General features: G+C 44.5%; 1 protein-coding gene across 3 annotated transcripts in view; it reads left to right on the forward strand.

Moving 5' to 3' along the window:
- The window catches only part of SLC38A1 (solute carrier family 38, member 1), a 77,506-nt gene that overhangs the window by 44,850 nt on the left and 19,332 nt on the right, over positions 1-13,324 (forward strand). The window lies entirely within an intron of this gene.

Raw genomic sequence — 13,324 nt, forward strand, 5'->3', positions numbered from 1 at the left:
CTAAAGCTGAAACTCCAGTACTTTGGCCACCTCATGTGAAGAGTTGACTCATTGGAAAAAACTCTGATGCTGGGAGGGATTAGGGGCAGGAGGAGAAGGGGACGACAAAGGATGAGATGGCTGGATGGCATCACTGACTTGATGGACGTGAGTCTGGTGAACTCCAGGAGTTGGTGATGGACAGGGAGGCCTGGCGTGCTGTGGTTCATGGGGTCGCAAAGAGTCGGACACGACTGAGCGACTGAACTGAACTGAATCAACAGTGAGGCTAGTTTAAGAGAATCTTTGCACCACAGAATTTAGATTTGCCTACAAGAAAAGTAATGGAATTGTACAAATAATTGATCCTCACCTGTTCCCTGTCCAGCCTTTAAAAACCATCCCTTTAATTCTCTTGTTCACTTTGTAAATATTACAAATAATCACATGCTACTAGATCCTAGTGTGCTGGTCTTCTGACCCTCAGAATGTTGAAATTTAATCAGGGTGTAGTGACTAAGAAGTCCATTTTGGGACTGAATAACTAGATGTTTCTGCTCTTTTCCATAAGTATTTCATGAGTTCCTTAAATTAAATGGGAATTATATTAATAAGCTTTGGGCTTAAACAGATACATACCTCCCAAAAAAGGGTTTGGAATAATGATGCTGGCATTTGAAAGATTCTTTATATTTTTTGTTTTAATACTACTATTGTAAAAGTAAGATAATCATTAAGGCCATTTTGAAAATGTATAAAATATTAAAAAATCACTCAAAGTCTGTTAAAACAAGCTCAATTACTAATACTTGGATATATTTTAATCTAAGTTTTTTGTCTTCTGTTAGGCTCTTGCTTTTCACACTGGTATTCTTCTGTGGACATTTGACTTTGGCAGACAGTAAAGTACGGTGGATAAAGACTCTGGAGTTCAACTGCCAGAGTTTGAGGGCTACGATGCTGGCTTTGTGACCTTGGATAAAATATTCAACCTCTCTGAACTTTAGTTTCCTTATCTGTAAAATAGGTAGTAATAGTACTATTCATAAGTAAAATACTGTTAAAAGTGTTTAGTGTGGGCCTGACAGAGTGAATATTTAAATTTATTGTTCTGTTCAGTTCAGTTGCTCAGTCGTATCCGACTCTGTGACCCCATGGACTGTAGCACACCAGGCCTCCCTGTCCATCACCAACTGCCAGAGCTTGCTCAAACTCATGTCCATTGAATTGGTGATGCCATCCAACCATCTCATCCTCTGTCATCCCCTTCTCCTCCTGCCTTTAATCTTTCCCAGCATCAGGGTCTTATTGTTAATATAAATTTATTGTTAGCAGTGATCAACAAAGTGCTTAATTATACCGAATTCTCATTGAAGTAAATGAAAGCTCTAGGAGGTGCATTTGTTATGTAAAAAATAATTTTGAATTTTTCAAAATATTTAAAATTTCCTCATGAATTAGAACAGCTTGTCCCTCTCTCCTAATTTTCAGGCGTGTGTTCTTCCATTTAAGCTCTCATCAAAAAATACTTCTTCTGTGTGCCCTTTCCTCTCCACTTAAGCCTCTCCCACTGGCATCACTACCCAGACCAGAAACTATACTGCACCACCCACTTTGCACGTACCCGCTAGACACCCTGCTCCAGACCACAGCCTCCTCTACTTCCCTCCAAGGGCTTCCCTTTGGATACTCCCAACTGTGCCTTGTATGTCTTTTAAAACCTCTGTGCTTCCTTCCCTGTCCAGCTTAGATGTCACAGCCCTTCACTTAAACTCCTCACTTCCCCACACCTGAAATTCCCTTCCTCCACTGGTGCTGTATCACAGTATCCTGGAAAAGCCCTGAACCTGAGCTCCCTGACCACACAGATGAATGACATTTCAAATTCACCTCATTGGGCTCTCCAGCCCTTCCTTCATCCCCAGCAGGCACTCTGCTCTCTTCAGCAGTATTTTAAAATATGGATGTGAGAGTTGGACTATAAAGAAAGCTGAGCACAGAAGAATTGATGCTTTTGAACTGTGGTGTTAGAGAAGACTCTTGAGAGTCCCTTGGACTGCAAGGAGATCCAACCAGTCCATCCTAAAGGAGATCAGTCCTGGGTGTTCATTGGAGGGACTGATGTTGAAGCTGAAAGTCCAATACTTTGGCCACCTGATCTGGAGAGCTGACTTATTTGAAAAGACCCTGATGTTGGGAAAGATTGAGGGCAGGAGGAGAAGGGGACGACAGAGGATGAGATGGTTGGATGGCATCACCGACACAATGGACATGAGTTTGGGTGGGCTCCGGGAGTTGGTGGTGGACAGGGAGGCCTGGCATGGTGCTGTTCATGGGGTCGAAAAGAGTCGGACAGGACTGAGTGACTGAACTGAATTCACGTCATAGAGAGATTTCTTATATGAAGAGTTGAGGGTGGAGTGAAAGAGTGGGGAGAGTCAGTGGAGATGAGAGGTGAATGAGAAAATGGGGAAGGTGGAGACAGCCTGGAAATGTGGAAGAAAGGTGGGAGGTAGAAGAGAGCTTGGGAGAGGCCAGCATCACAGGGAAGGACTGGAGAAAGATGATTGGCCAGGAGACAGAGCTTTTCCTACACTTTGTTCAATTCCCTTGTCCTCGGGTTTTACATTTTCTTGCACATATTCTGCCTCAATCAGCATCTCTGTCTATGAGTCCACATAGACAGTGGACTGTCTATGATAGTGAGGGGCTGCAGTTTGGGGGGACACGATGTTAGATAAAAGCAGGATGAGTAATAAAGACCACTTTCTCTCCAGCGAAGGAGTTTTCATGTGGACTATTCTAATGATGAGGATGGCAAAAGTTTTATATTTTTTAAGGAAATAATTCATTTATTCATCAAATATTTATTGGTATATTTTATGTGCCAGACACTCTCCCAGGCACTGGGGATATCAAAGGATATAGAAACAGAGATATCTGCATGATAAAATAACGTTAGCATGTCAGAGTATTTTTCAATTCAAGAAAGCTTTTGTGAGCACCAAGCCACAGAGCACTGGTGCTCTCGCTGCACCTCAGGTGCCAGCACGCTTGCACAGAGCCCCACGGCTCAGAGACACATGCAGGCAGAGCAGAGAGGCGTCCGCAGCCGCCTGAGGCCTTAGCATAGGGATGCTAGTAAGATCATTCTTTCCTGAGTGACTTGGTCTGAGAGAAAAACACCAGCTTGTCATTCGGTTCTTAGGCAGGGGCTCTCCAGATCTCACAGGAAGCTGGTGTTCTTTTCTGGTGAGGATAGAAGAGGAGCTACAGTAATGATTCACCTAGTAATTGCTTACTTTCACGGCCTCCCTTGTGGTAAGAAAGAGCTGTTCATTCCTCCCTTCTAGCTCTTCTTCCTTGACCTTGATGTTCTCCCAGCCTCTGCCTTCTCAGATGAACAGCCCCTACTAGTGTAGAATGTGGTTAGTGAATTCTTCCTCTTGGACACCCTTCCAGGAAGGTGCCCTGGCCCTGTGTTCCCAGAGGAGCACTTCGGGCCAGTGCAGACACGACTCTGCGTGGCTCTGGGCCTTGGGCCGCCGGAGCTCTGCCGAGATGCCTGTGTCCACCCTTGGTTACCCCTATGTTCCCTTTTCTTCTCAAAGCAGAACTGAAAAGAGACAGGACATTACCAGAAACCTAGCTTTTTCCTAAGAATCTGCAGAAAGGGCAATGCCCTAAGGTTGGGAGTGCAGGCGGAGGACAGGTCAGCTGAAAATAGGCCCCAGATCCACTTTCCTAGAACCAGCTCAGCTCCTTGTTTGGGCTGAAGTGACTACAAAAAGGAAGATAGTAACTGTGCTCTTAAGGTTTGGGTTGGAGGACTGGGCCTAGGAATTGACAGGCTGATAACAGGGTTTCAGCCTGTCTCAGCCAGGTGTCAGGGTCTCTCAAACAATCTCAGGCCTAGCCCTTGTCTCCAGTCACAGCACCCTGACAGCCAAGACCTTTACTTGGAAAATCCAGCTTCGCACCCCCATCCCTGATCCCCACACCCACACCCACCCCCCACAGTTAGGTGTGGACACCACTGCTCCTTGCTGAGCTGGCTTGTGGATTTGTACTTCAGAGGTACAAAAGTAGTTGATATAATAGGTCACCAGCCTGAAATGCCATCACTTGGTAAGAAATAAAACAGGCATCTCTGGACATTATTTTTTTAAAAGGTTTTATACTCTCATCCAGGTTTAGATAGAAGAGGGGGGATTATATAGTATGGTCAACCTCGGGGCCCCTTTGGAGGAAAGGACATGGCAGTTGGGGAGGGGTGTGAAGTTAAAAATAATTTAAAATATATGTATCCTAGTGAAGTAAGTCATGCCCTAATACCCTTAGGAAGTCAACCAAAGGGTTGTCCTGTTTAGACAGGACTCACTTTCACACTGAGAGTCGGTCAGGGTCCCACAGGAATGGCATTGGTTCAGCTGTAAATGCTTCCCTTCAGCCCAGTCTCACCTGGACAGTGGTGGGGTCCGTGTCCCAGGTAATCACCCTGAACACCTGCAGACAGTGTGGAAGGTGATGTGGTGGCGCTGGTCCAGAGGTTGTGAGACATAAACACTGAGACGGACATGCCAGGGGACCAGAGCTCGTAGCTTTACATCCTGGCTACTCTAGGTGCAGTTCATGGACCAGCGGCATCAGCTTACCTGGGAGCTTGGGAAACATACAGAATCTGACGTCCCATCCCAGACCTGCTGACTGAGAATCTTCATTTTAACAAGAACCTAAGGAAATTCAGCGGAGAAGGCAATGGCACCCCACTCCAGTACTCTTGCCTGGAAAATCCCATGGATGGAGGAGCCTGGTAGGCTGCAGTCCATGGGGTGGCAAAGAGTTGGACACAACTGAGCGACTTCACTTTCACTTTTCGCTTTCCTGCATTGGAGAAGGAAATGGCAACCCACTCCAGTATTCTTGCCTTGAGAATCCCAGGGACGGGGGAGTCTGGTGGGCTGCCGTCTACGGGGTCGCACAGAGTCGGACATGACTGAAGCGACTTAGCAGCAGCAGCAGCAGCAGCAAGGAGATTCAGATAGACTCAAAGCTTGAGAATAATTGCTTTAAACTCAGGCAAGGGAGAGGACAGGGAGAGTCATGCTGGGAGGGTCGGTAAGGGTTCTGTCTTTTTTGAGAGAAGTGGGGCCTGGATGAGTTGAAAGCCCTCACCTGTGTGGCAGCCTTGAACACCCCCATCTGAGCTATTTCTAGATCCACAGTGGTGACGGCTGCTTCATCTTCACCTCTTTCAAGGGCTCTGATGCTCGGTTGGAGGATGTCATATGATTTCTTGTTATATAGCTGGGCTGTTAAAAAGATAGTTTCATCTGCCTTAAAGTGTTGTTAGGTTGGGTTTTATTCTTTTTTCTTTTTTTTGAAGGTATAACTTATAAAATTCCTAATTCAAGTTAAAGGATGTAGGATTGGATGAATTTACTCAAATACAGTTGTGAAATCACCACTACAGCCATGGTATAGAACATTTCAATCATCTTAAGTGTTGGTTCCATTTATTGTCACAGCTTTCTATTTCATTAGCATAACATACTTTTAAAAATGAAAAATTTTAAAACATTAGCCATATAATCTTTGTGTATATTATAGAAGAATAAAGAATCACAGTCCTATAAATGTTTCAAACAATGACAGATAAATGTTTTTAAAATAGACGTTTAGGTGTTCATTGTTTAATGTATGAGACAAAATTTTCTTGCAGCAAATAGAGGAAAAACGTCTCTGAATATATTGCCAGAGGACTGAAAATGGACAAATGTCATCCCAGGTTTCAAAAGTGGTAAAAAGTAGAGCCCAAACATCATTCCAGTACTCTTGCCTGGAAAATCCCATGGACGGAGGAGCCTGGTGGGCTGCAGTCCATAGGGTCGCTGAGGGTTGGACACGACTGAGCGACTTCACTTTCACTTTTCACTTTCCTGCATTGGAGAAGGAGGTGGTGGCCCACTCCAGTTGTCTTGCCTGGAGAATCCCAGGGACGGGGGAGCCTGGTGGGCTGCCGTCTGTGGGATCACACAGAGTCGGACACGACTGAAGCTACTTAGCAGCAGCAGCAAACATCATTCCAGAGCAGATTACTAAATAGCTTATTTATGTGCAATTACTGCAGAAAATATTGCTCCTTGGGCCAAATAAGTATGTCCTAAATAGTCATGCTTAACTAACTTATCTTTTGAAGAATGAACTGGTAACACAGGGAATACTTCTCAGTACTCTGTAATGACTTACAAGGAAAAGAATCTTAACGAGTGGGTATATGTATATGTATAACTGATTGACTTTGCTGTACAGTGGAAATTAACACAGCATTGTAAATCAACTATACGCCAATAAAAATCTTCAGAAGAGTGAACTGGCAGGTCACAGGACTGGCTTAAACAGAGTGTACTTTGATTTTTGTAAGATATTTGGCAGAATCTCATGCGACTTAAAAATGAGATTCTAACCTTTGTAAAGTCACTTTTTCTTAGGTAAGAGTCTGCTATGTCCTGTGTTTGATATTATAAGTATAGGAAATAGGACAGGCCATGAGTGCATGCTTAGTCACTCACTCGTGTCTGACTCTTAGTGACCCCATGGATTGTGGTCTGTCGTGCTTCTCTGTCCATGGAATTATCCAGGCAAGAATACTGGAGTGGATAGCCATTCCCTTCGCCAGAGGATCTTCCCAACCCAGGGATTGAACCCATGTCTCCAGCATTGCAGGTGAATTCTTTACCATCTGAGCCACCAGGGAAGCCCTAGGACAGGCCATGGCTGTGAATTAAACCATCAAGGCCTGTCCTGCAGTCCAGGAGTGGAGACATATAGTAAAGCAATAAAACAGATTCCTCTGGCTGCTGGGTCCAAGAAAATCAAGAAAAAAGAGACATAGAGATTATCCCAGCTGCCCAGAAATTAAAGAAGATAGTGGCTTGGATTTGAGTAGTGGATGTGGAGATAGGAAAAAAAAAAAAAAAAGAAGTGTATGGATTGGGGTTATATTTTGGAGGCATAAATGATCAGACACTTGCCAATAAATTAGACATGAGGGACGAGAGAGTTAACGAGAAGTCAGAGGTGATGTCTACTTGGAGCAGTTGTCTGGACAAGGGGCCACTTTCCAGACGGTCTTGTTCCATTCAGCGTTAGACCCACACTCAGGATGAAGCTTGAGTCTTCTTGGGTGAAGACTTGGATGAAGGCAGACTCAAGATAGGAAGCTGGATGAGGTAATTGATACATAAGTAAAAAGGATCAGCAATTTAAAAAATATCGGGAGACTGGAAAGATAAAAGGTAATGAAAATAAGTGCAGACCCTTATACTTGACTTTTCAAAAAGTGCACAGGATGGAACCAGGAAGATTGGCCTAACAGCAGTTCCTACCAGAAACTCAATAAGAATGAAAAGTGTGACCCGCTCCATGAAAATGAAAACCAAAATAGGTCGCCTTAAAAGAAGCAGGGTGTACAACACAAATTAATCATCTTATTGTGCTTTGCACTTTTTGAACCAAAACTAATGTGAGACCATCATGCACACAGCCATTAAAAGGGATGGATGAACAGCTGAAAGTACTAGAGATGTTCAAGTCAACGAGCACCGTCTTAAAATGAGCATTGTAAAATGAGCACCGTCAGATGGACTTTGAGGTGGAAGAGGGGATAGATTTCAAGTAGATTCAAGTCGGTCCGGAGGGTAAAATAAGGACCCAGGATGAAAATAGCAGCACTGCTTTCAGCTCAGCCTCAGTTCCACTGCACAGCACTTTCCAGAATCAGGATGGGTTGTACTTGTGTCTCCTGACAGGAGACCTGGCAGACCTACAAGCCTTTGTGTTGGCACAGAGCAGAGAGGTTTCCCATCCTGCCTGAAAAGCTGGGCAGGGTAGTCTCTCAAGGTCTCTCCCGAGTCCAGGAGTCTAGAATTCTGTTTCCTAACCAGAGTTCCAGGAAAATATCTATTTCTGCTTTATTGACTATGCCAAAGCCTTTGACTGTGTGGATCACAATAAACTGTGGAAAATTCTGAAAGAGATGGGAATACCAGACCACCTGACCTGCCTTTTGAGAAATCTGTACGCAGGTCAGGAAGCAACAGTTAGAACTGAACATGGAACAACAGACTGGTTCCAAATAGGAAAAGGAGTACGTCAAGGCTGTATATTGTCACCCTGCTTATTTAACTTCTATGCAGAGTACATCATGAGAAACGCTGGGCTGGAAGAAGCACAAGCTGGAATCAAGATTGCCGGGAGAAATATCAATAACCTCAGATATGCAGATGACACCACCCTTATGGCAGAAAGTGAAGAGGAACTCAAAAGCCTCTTAATGAAAGAGAGAGTGAAAAAGTTGGCTTAAAGCTCAACATTCAGAAAACGAAGATTATAGCATCTGGTCCCATCACTTCATGGGAAATAGATGGGGAAACAGTGGAAATAGTCTCAGACTTTATTTTTCTGGGCTCCAAAATCACTGCAGATGGTGATTGCAGCCATGAAATTAAAAGATGCTTACTCCTTGAAAGAAAAGTTATGACCAACCTAGATAGCATATTGAAAAGCAGAGACATTACTTTGCCAACAAAGGTCCGTCTAGTCAAGGCTATGGTTTTTCCAGTGGTCATGTATGGATGTGAGAGTTGGACTGTAAAGAAGGCTGAGTGCCAAAAAATTGATGCTTTTAAACTGTGGTGTTGGAGAAGACTCTTGAGAGTCCCTTGGACTGCAAGGAGATCCAACCAGTCCATTCTGAAGGGGATCAGCCCTGGGATTTCTTTGGAAGGACTGATGTTAAAGCTGAAACTCCAGTACTTTGGCCACCTCATTGGAAGAGTTGACTCATTGGAAAAGACTCTGATGCTGGGAGGGATTGAGGGCAGGAGGAGAAGGGGACGACAGAGGATGAGATGGTTGGATGGCATCACTGACTCGATGGACGTGAGTCTGAGTGAACTCCGGGAGTTGGTGATGGACAGGGAGACCTGGCATGCCACGGTTCATGGGGTCGCAAAGAGTCGGACACGACTGAGCGACTTATCTGATCTGAACCAGCCTCTTGGTTCTCAGGGGACACAAAATCTAGTGGAATGTCCCTGCACCGTGTTTACAAAGTATGGCTGATGCATGAGGGTTCTCAGAATTCCTGACCACATTCTTCACAAGACTGACCTTGCTCCACTGCTTCCCCAGGGCCTGTGTCCAGTCATGTTCTAGATCCTCTCCTCTTCAAGGCTGAACATCAGTTTGGACTATTCATACCTTGACAACTGCCTGGTGCTGAGGTTTGCTTCCCATTGAACAGGCCTTTTTCAGTGATTGGCTTTTGCCCCAGCCATATGAAAACTTTTGGTCAGTGGTTAGCAATGTGAAAGGTTTCCCAGGAAGAGCAATGGTAAAGAATCCACCTGCCAGTGCAGGAGATGCAAAAAAACGCAGGTTCAATCCCTGGGTCGGAAAGATTCCCTGGAGTAGGAAATGGCAACCCACTCCAGTATTCTTGCCTGGAAAATTCCATGGGCAGAGGAGCCTTGTGGACTGTAGTCCACAGGGTCTCAAATAGTTGAACACTATTTGAGCGACTGAGCATGCACACACACAGCAGCACGAAAGCTTATATGACAGCCAGATGAAACTGAAGACGTGAGTCATTTCTGTTGCTCTTAGTTCAGGAATACCAGCTTATGTTTCTCCTCCAGGAAACCTAACTATATGTCCAGATATTTACTTGGACAAATAAGGGCACAGTTATGCTCAAAATAAATGTTCAAATAAGTCATTTTTGTATCTCAAGTCATTCTTCCTGGTCTGTCTTTCAGACGTCAACTCCCACTGGAGCCTCTTAAACTATTCTGGGATCTGTGATAACTAATTAGATACCTTATCACTTCTTCTAAGAATCTAAATAGGGAGGTGAGTTTTTCTAAATCTTAGTCCCGTTAGTGCTAGATTCTGTTACAGGCTAAAGCAGTCTTAGAGTTTTAATATACACAGAAGGTACCTCTTAGTGACAACTTAGAAACAGCTTTTTGCTTTATATTAGCTTTCAGTCTTGGAAGGGAAGATGTATGCATTGGAAGGGATGGAGAAAAGGGTCTTCAGGGATTGGCTGTCAGACTTACTATGGGGTCATTTGGTTGGGGGTGTGGCCTGATGGCTCTCAGACATGGGAGCAAGGGGCTTGTCATCAGTGTGGGATGACCTCAGTTTACCATTGTTAAGTGTGGGGAAGAAGATAGCTGAGTTTCCTGCTAAAATCTTCTGTGATCAACCCTTTCCTCCCACTTGGAAAAGAAAAGGAAGTGATATGCATGCGTGCGTGCTGAGTCACTTCAGTGGTATCTACTCTTTACGACTCTGTGGACTGTAGCCCTCTAGGCTCCTCTGTCCATGGGATTTCCCAGGCAAGAATACTAGAGTGGGTTGCCATTTCCTTCTCCAGGGGATCTTCCCGACTCAGGGATCGAACCCAAGACTCTTGAATGTCCTACACTGGCAGATGGGTTCTTTACCACTGGTGCCACCAGGGGAAGCCCTGATACAAGTGCATCATCTCCAAAGAAAGTCCACCCAAAAGAAAGGCAAAGAGGCTTCTGGTACGAGAACACCACGTGGTCCTAGCTGGGGGAAAGATGTTTCCTTAGAATCTTTCTTTTGCTACTGAAGACCCAGTTCTTCCGGGCTGAGGGCCTTTGGTTAACCATTAGGTTCAGTTCAGTTCAGTCGCTCAGTCGTGTCCGACTCTTTGCGACCCCATGAATCGCAGCACACCAGGCCTCCCTGTCCATCACCAACCCCAGGAGTTCACTCAGACTCACATCCATCGAGTCAGTGATGCCATCCAACCATCTCATCGTCTGTCGTCCGCTTCTCCTCCTGCCCCTAATCCCTCCCAGAATCAGAGTCTTTTCCAATGAGTCAAGTCTTCGCACGAGGTGGCCAAAGTACTGGAGTTTCAGCTTTAGCATTCAGTCCTTCCAAAGAAATCCCAAGGCTGATCCCCTTCAGAATGGACTGGTTGGATCTCCTTGCAGTCCAAGGGACTCTCAAGAGTCTTCTCCAACACCACAGTTCAAAAGCATCAATTTTTTGGCACTCAGCCTTCTTCACAGTCCAACTCTCACATCCATACATGACCACAGGAAAAACCATAGCCTTGACTAGATGGACCTTTGTTGGCAAAGTAATGTCTCTGCTTTTCAATATGCTATCTAGGTTGGTCATAACTTTCCTTCCAAGGAGGAAGCGTCTTTTAATTTCATGGCTGCAATCACCCTCTGCAGTGATTTTGGAGCCCAAAAAAATAAAGTCTGACACTGTTTCCACTGTTTCCCCATCTATTTCCCATGAAGTGATGGGACCAGATGGCATGATCTTTGTTTTCCGAATGTTGAGCTTTAAGCCAACTTTTTCACTCTCCACTTTCACTTTCATCAAGAGGCTTTTTATTTCCTCTTCACTTTCTGCCAAAAGGGTGGTGTCATCTGCATGTCTGAGGTTATTGATATTTCTCCCAGCAATCTTGATTCCAGCTTGTGCTTCTTCCAGTCCAACATTTCTCATGATGTACTCTGCATAGAAGTTAAATAAGCAGGGTGACAATATACAGCCTTGACGTACTCCTTTTCCTATTTGGAACCAGTCTGTTGTTCCATGTCCAGTTCTAACTGTTGCTTCCTGACCTGCATACAGATTTCTCAAAAGGCAGGTCAGGTGGTCTGGTATTCCCATCTCTTTCAGAATTTTGCACAGTTTATTGTGATCCACACAGTCAAAGGCTTTGGCATAGACAATAAAGCAGAAATAGATTTTTTTCTGGAGCTCTCTTGCTTTTTCCATGATCCAGTGGATGTTGGCAATTAGGTAGACATTAGTAATTATCCCTCCTACAAGGTATGTATTTTGAAAGGTCATACTCTTTACTCAATAGCTCGGGGCCAGTGGTAATATGCACTCTTCTCCCCAGCTCAGTCCCAAGAGAGTCAATTGAGCAGAGAACAAAGTTGCTCCAGAAGAGCACATGGCTAATCCTCAAGTTCCGCCCACTCAGCCCCCAGTTGGGAAGCCCAAGCTGTCCGTGCCACACAGAAATAAATCCCCTGTGGCCTGGCACAGGCACATGTGGAAATTGCCGTTTAGGCTTCAGTGTCACCGTGAGTGAACTCTGAGTGAAACTCAAAGCCTGCTTCCTCAACATAAATACTACCTTACAAGATGAAAGAGAAATCATTGCACAGTTGTGTCCTGTGTCTTACTCTGTGGCATATCAAGTCATGTTCCACTGCTTATCTCAGAACTGCTCCATTGCTTAATAAAAGCTTGCTCTCAGCTTTTCATGTCCCTCAACCAGAATAAGTAATAAGGGACTTACCCTCTTATTCACCCTCTTCCTCCGAGATCTGAGTCAATACATATCCAGATGCCCTTCCTTACAGTCATACATACATTCCCCTTTATTAGCTGGTCAGTTGTAACTTCACCCAAAGGGTTAGGTTTTCTGATCTTTCTCCCAGTATTTGTTTTACCTCTGCTGAGCCCTGTCACTCTCTTATGTTTCCTGGCCAGTCTCTGGCCATTCATCTTCTCTGCCCTTGACTGTCTTTGCTCCCCCATTTATCTCCCCGTGGTTGAAACATAGGCGAAACAAAATGCTGCAAGACAGGGGAAAGCTAAGAAGCTGTCTTTCTGCCTGGGGCAAGGGAAGGCCCCTGAGGAGATGGCAGTTGAGCAGGGGTTCAGCAGGCGCGTGGGATGTGGGGAGGTCTGGGAGGAGGCCCTTGCAGAGAGAACTGCACAAGGTGCCAAGCACTGCCCAACAGTCCTTGCCAGAAAAATAATTGCCTTAACTACTCAGACATGGAATCAATTGCACAAATGCCTTGTTTCCGGGACATTTTTCCCAACATCAGGAAGTGAATGGTTTCATCTAGGAGACTGGAATTTTGTTCTTATTAATAAATAAGCTTTATTTTCAATTCTTATGTCTGTTTTAACCAAATGATTCCGAACTGTGTCATCTCCCCCATCGTTTTTAACTGTGCTTTTTCTTGAGGAAGGTTCGGCAATGGGCCAGATGTACTAAAACAAAAACATGAGTTCATCATTCAACAAAGTCTTTTCATTACAGATGATTGTCAGAATTTTCCCATCCATTAAAGGAGGTTCTTTTAAGAGACACTGGGAAAAAAAAAAAAAAAAAAAAGTGAATTATCTCAGTGGTTTAATTTATTTATTCAAAAATAGCCATAGAATAAATAGATGGAAAGAACCCTAGACACCATTTGCCTTTATATTATAGGCAAGGAGTCTAGGAATGAGAGACCTCAAGAAAGGTGCCCAAAGT

The sequence above is a fragment of the Bison bison genome, unplaced genomic scaffold (genome assembly GCF_000754665.1).
Source record: "Bison bison bison isolate TAMUID 2011002044 unplaced genomic scaffold, Bison_UMD1.0 scf7180017864077, whole genome shotgun sequence".
Lineage (NCBI taxonomy): Eukaryota > Metazoa > Chordata > Mammalia > Artiodactyla > Bovidae > Bison > Bison bison.